Source organism: Hyla sarda, chromosome 2 (genome assembly GCF_029499605.1).
Source record: "Hyla sarda isolate aHylSar1 chromosome 2, aHylSar1.hap1, whole genome shotgun sequence".
In the NCBI taxonomy this organism is placed as follows: domain Eukaryota; kingdom Metazoa; phylum Chordata; class Amphibia; order Anura; family Hylidae; genus Hyla; species Hyla sarda.
In genome coordinates, this window is record NC_079190.1 from 287,042,684 (window position 1) to 287,048,683 (window position 6,000).

Consider the following 6,000-nt stretch of genomic DNA (forward strand, 5'->3'; position numbering starts at 1 on the left):
CATGACGTACAGGTATGTCATAGGTCGGGAAGGGGTTAAGGACCCAGCCCATTTTCACCTTAACCCCTTGGGGACCGAGCCCATTTTCACCCTAAGGACCAGAGGATTTTTGCAATTCTGACCACTGTCACTTTAAGCATTAATAACTCTGGGATGCTTGTACTTATTAATTTGATTTCAAGATTGTTTTCTCGTGGCATATTCTACTTTATGTTAGTGGTAAATTTTCGTCGATACTTGCATCATTTCTTGGTGAAAAATTCCAAAATTTCATGAAAAATTTGAAATTGCATTTTTATAATTTTGAAGCTCTCTGCTTGTAAGGAAAATGAATATTCCAAATAAATTATATTTTGATTCACATATACAATATGTCTACTTTATGTTTCCATCATAAAGTTGACATGTTTTTACTTTTGGAAGACATCAGAGGGCTTCAAAGTTCAGCTGCAATTTTTCAAGTAAATTTCAAAATCTGAATTTTTCTGGGAGCAGTTCAGTTTTGAAGTGAATTTGAGGGTCTTTATGTTAGAAATCCCCCATAAATGACCCCATTATGAAAACTGCACCCCTCAACATATTCAAAATTACATTCAGAAAGTTTGTAAACCCTTTAGGTGTTTCACAGGAATAGCAGCAAAGTGAAGGAGAAAATTCAAAATCTTATTTTTTTTATACTAACATGTTCTTGTAGACCCATATTTTTTTTTATTTTTTAAGGAGAAAAAGCCCCCAAAATTTGTAACCCAATTTCTCTTGAGTAAGGAAATATCTCATATGTGGATGTAAAGTGCTCTGTGGGTGCACTAGAGGGCTCAGAAGAGAAGGAGCAACAATAGAATTTTGCAGAAATGGTTTTTGGGGGGCATGTCACATTTAGGAAGCCCCTACGGTGCCAGAACAGCAAAAAACACCCACATGGTATACTATTTAGGAAACTACACCCCCTCAAGGAACTTAACAAGTGGTACAGTGAGCCTTAACACCCCACAGGTGTTTGATGAATTTTCAATAAAGTTGGATGCAAAAATGTGGATGTTACCCCAAATTTTTCATTTTCACAAGGGGTAATAGGTGAAAATGTCCCCCAAAAGTTGAAACACCCTTTCTCTCGAGTAAGGAAATACCTCATATGTGAATGTGAAGTGTTCTGTGGGTGCACTAGAGGGCTCAGAAGGGAAGGAGCGACATTGGGCTTTTGGAAAGTGAATTTTGCTGAAATGGTTTTTGAAGGGCATTTCACATTTAGGAAGCCCCCATGGTGCCAGAACAGCGAAAAACACCCCACATGGCATACTATTTGGGAAACTACACCCCTCAAGAAACATAACCAGGGGTGCAGTGAGCATGTACACCCCACGGGCGTTTGACGACTTTGCGTTGAAGTTGGACGTGAAAATGAATTAAATTTTTTTTACTAAAATGCTGATGTTACCCCAAATTTTTCATTTTCACAAGGAGTAATAGGTGAAAATGTCCCCCAAAATGTGAAACTCCATTTCTCTTGAGTAAGGAAATACCTCATATGTCAATGTCATGTGATCTGCGGGTGCACTAGAGGGCTCAGAAGGGAAGGAGCGACATTCGGCTTTTGGCAAGCAAATTTTGGTGAAATGGTTTCTGGGGGGCATGTCTCATTAGGAAGCCCCCATGGTGCCAGAACAGAGAAAAACACCCCCCATGTTTACTATTTGGGTAATTACACCCCTCAAGGAACGTAACTAAGGGTGCAGTGGGCATTTACACCCCACTGGCGTTTGACAGATCTTTGTAATAGTGGGCTGTGCAAATGAAAAATTACATTCTTCATTTTCACAGACCACAGTTTTCGAAAATCTGTCAGTCACCTGTGGGGTGTTAAGGCTCAGTATACCCCTTTTTACGTTCCATGAGGGGTGTAGTTTCCAAAATGGGGTCACATGTGGGTTTTTATTTATTTTGCGTTTATGTCAAAACCACTGTAACCAGCAGCCACCCCTGTGCTAATCACCAGTTTAGGCCTCAAATGTACATAGTGCGCTCTCACTCCTGAGCCATGTTATGCGCCCGCAGAGCATTTTACGTCCACATATGGGGTATTTCCGTACTTCTTCTACTTTTACCTCTTATGAAAATGAAAAGAATGGGGCAACACCAGCATGTTAGAGTAAAAAAAAATAATTTTTTTTACACTAACATGCTGGTGTAGACCTCAACTTTACCTTTTCATAAGGGGTAATAGGAGAAAAAGCCTTCCAAAATTTGTAGCGCAATTTCTCCCGAGTACGGAAATACCCCATATGTGGCCCTAAACTGTTGAGAAATACGTCAGGGCTCTGAAGTGAGAGAGCGCCATGCTCATTTGAGGCCTAAATTAGGGATTTTCATAGGGGTGTACCCGGATGCAAGCGTTACACTTGCCTCCTCCACCAAAAATACTGTAGTTCAGTTTTCCCCAAACAGGGTGCCTCCAGCTGTTGCAAAACTCCCAACATGCCTGAACAGTCAATGGCTGTCTGGCAATACTGGGAGTTGTTAATTTGCAACAGCTGGAGGCTCCGTTTTGGAAAAACTGACATACAAGACGTTTTTAATTTTTATTGGGGGGGGGAGGGTGTAGTGTATATGTAGTGTTTTACTCTTTATTATGTGTTAGTGTAGTGTAGTGTTTTTAGGGTACATTCACACGGGCGGGGGGTTTACAGTGTGTTTCCCACTGCAGCAGAAAATTTGCCGCATCTCAAACTTGAAGCTGGAAACTTGCTGTAAACCCTCGCCCGTGTGAATGTACCCTGTACATTTATGTAGTGGGGGGGGGGCGGTCAAAACTACAACTCCCAGCATGCACTGACAGTCCATACATGCTGGGACTTGCAGTTATGCAACAGCTGGAGGCACACTGGTTGGGTGCTGAGCACACTGGTACTGAGTTAGGTAACAGACTACCGCAGTATTTCTGCACCACTGTCTGTTTCCTAACTCAGTGTTTCCCAACCCATGTGCCTCCAGCTGTTGCAAAACAACAACTCCCAGGAGTTATAGTTATGCAACAGCAGGAGGCACACAAGTTGGGAAACACAGGAAACAGACTGTTTCCCTACCAGTGCGCCTAAAGTTGTTGCAATACTACAACTCCCAGCATGCTCAGACAGCCAAAGGGCATGTTGGGAGTTGTAGTTATGCAACAACTGGAGGAGAACAGTTTGGAGACCACTGTGTAGTGGTCTCCAAACTGTAGCCCTCCAGATGTTGCAAGACTTCAACTTCAAGCATGGCCAGACTGCCCAGGCATGCTGGGAGTTCTAGTTCGGCAACATCTGAAGGGCCAGATGTTGCCGAACTACAACTCCCAGCATGTCTGGACAATCTCGGCATGCTTTGAATTGACATCTGGAGCGCTACAGTTTGGACACCACTGTCCTTCCAGATGTTGCAAAACTAACTCCCAGCATGCTGAGACTGTCCAAGCATGCTGGGAGTTGTAGTTCTGCAACATCTGAAGGGCCAGATGTTACAGAACTAAAACTCCCAGCATGCCTGGACAGTCTGGGCATGCTTAGAGTTGTAGTTTTGCATCATCTGGAAGGACAGTGGTCTCCAAACTGTGGCCCTCAAGATGTTGCAAAACTACAACTCCCAGCATGCTGGGAGTTGTAGTTTTGAAACTCCTAGATACAGCAGTGATGATCACTTTACGGAAATCTTCAATGCAGTATCTAGGAAACCACCGCCGCTGCCTCCACTTGCCTGTGCCTCCTTTTAGCCACCGGTCCCAGCGTGAAGCCAGGTAACCGGCGCCAGGGGGACTCTGCCGCATCCACAGGCCCCCCGCTTTGCCCCGACATCCAGGGGCAAGCAGAGCAGGGGAAATGAACATTCCCCCCGCCCCTGCCCTGCGATTCGCCAGTTGGCCGGAACGGCCAATTGCAGGGGATAGGGGGAGGTGGCACCCCTGCCACCTCGCTCCTATCCTTTAGGATCATCGGCAGCTCCGATCATCCCTATTTTCCAGGCTATTGGGTCATCAGAGACCCGGTCAGCCCGGAAACGCCACAAATCTTTGTGGCGATCGCAGACATTGGGGGGGGGGGGGGCTGTCTCAGAACCCCCCAGGCATTTGCACGGGATGCCTGCTGAATGATTTCAGCAGGCATTCCGTTCCGATCCCTGTCCGGCTAGCGTCGGGGATCGAAATTCCCACGGGCGTACAAGTACGCCCTTGGTCTTTAAGTACCAGGACACAAGGGCGTATCCATACGCCTGTGGTCTCCAACAGGTTAAGGACCAGAGCATTTTTTGCACATCTGACCACTGTTACTTTAACCCCTTGACTACTACGGACGAAAATGTACATCCTGGTTTGGCGGTACTTCACACACCAGGACGTACATTTACGTCCTGTGTATGACCGCGAGCATCGGAGCGGTGCTCGCGTCATACACGGCAGGTTGCGGTTGCTATCAGCAATGGCCAACATCCGCAATCGCGCGGATGTCCGCCATTAACCCCTCAGATGCCATGATCAGTACAGATCATGGCATCTGCGGCAATCATCATCTCCGCCATCCAATCATCTGTAATGGCGGACGGAGGTCCCCTCACCTGCCTCCGTCCGTCTCCCGACGTCTCCTGCTCTTGTCTGAGATCAAGCAGACCAGAGCAGGCCATAGCACTGATCAGTATTATCGGCTATGTCCTATGCATAGCACTGAACAGTATTAGCAATCAAATGATTGCTATAGATAGTCTCCTATGGGGACAAAAAAAGTGTAAAAAAAAGTTAAAATGTAAAAATAAAAAGTAAAAAAAATCCCCTCCCCCAATAAAAATTGTCAGTTTTTCCCATTTTACCCCAAAAAGCGTAATTTAAAAAAATAAATAAACATATTTGGTATCGCCGCGTGCGTAAATGTCCGAACTATCAAAATATAATGTTAATTATCCCGTATGATGAACGGCATGAATTTTATTTAAAAAAAAAAATGATAAAAAGTTTTATACATGCAAATGTGGTATCGATAAAAAGTACAGATGACGGCGCAAAAATTGAGCCCTCATACCGCCCTATATATGGAAAAATGAAAAAGTTATAGGTGGTCAAAATTGGGCGATTTTAGATTACTGATTTTGTACAAAAAGTTTTTGATTTTTTTTAAGCGGTACAAAAATATAAAAGTATCTAGCCATGGGTATCATTTTAATCATACCGACCCACAGAATAAAGAACACATGTCATTTTTACAGTGTGAAAACAAAACCCTCCAAAATGTGCAAAATTGTGGTTTTCATTTAAATTTCCTCCCTAAAAAATATTTTTTGGGGTTCACCGTACAATTTATGGTAAAATGAAAGGTTTCATTACAAAGTACAATTGGTCTCGCAAAAAACAAGCCCTTATATGGGTCTGTAGATGGAAATATAAAAGAGTTATGGATTTTAGAACGGAAGGATGAATAAACGAAAACGCAAAAATAAAATTGGCCTGGTCCTTAAGGTGAAAATGGGCTTGGTTATTAAGGGGTTGGGCATTAATAACTCTGTGATGCTTTTACTTTTCTGATTCCTAGATTGTTTTTTCGTGACATATTCTACTTTATGTCTGTGGTAAATATTTGTCGATACTTGCATCATTTCTTGGTGAAAAATTTAGCATATTTTTTCTAACTTTGAAGCTCTCTGCTTATAAGGAAAATAGACATTCCAAATAAATTATATATTGATTCACAAATACAATATTTCTACTTTATGTTTGCATCATAAAGTTGCCATGTTTTTACTTTTGGAAGACACCAGAGAGATTCAAAGTTCTGCAGCAATTTTCCAATTTTTCACAACATTTTCAAAATCGGAATTTTTCAGGGACCAGTTCAGTTTTGAAGTGGAATTGAAGGGTCTTCATATTAGAAATACCCCATTATAAAAAGTGAACCTCTTAAAGTATTCAAAATGACATTCAGTAAGTGTGTTAAACCCTTTAGGTGTTTCACAGGAATAGCAGCAAAGTGAAGGAGAACATTCTAA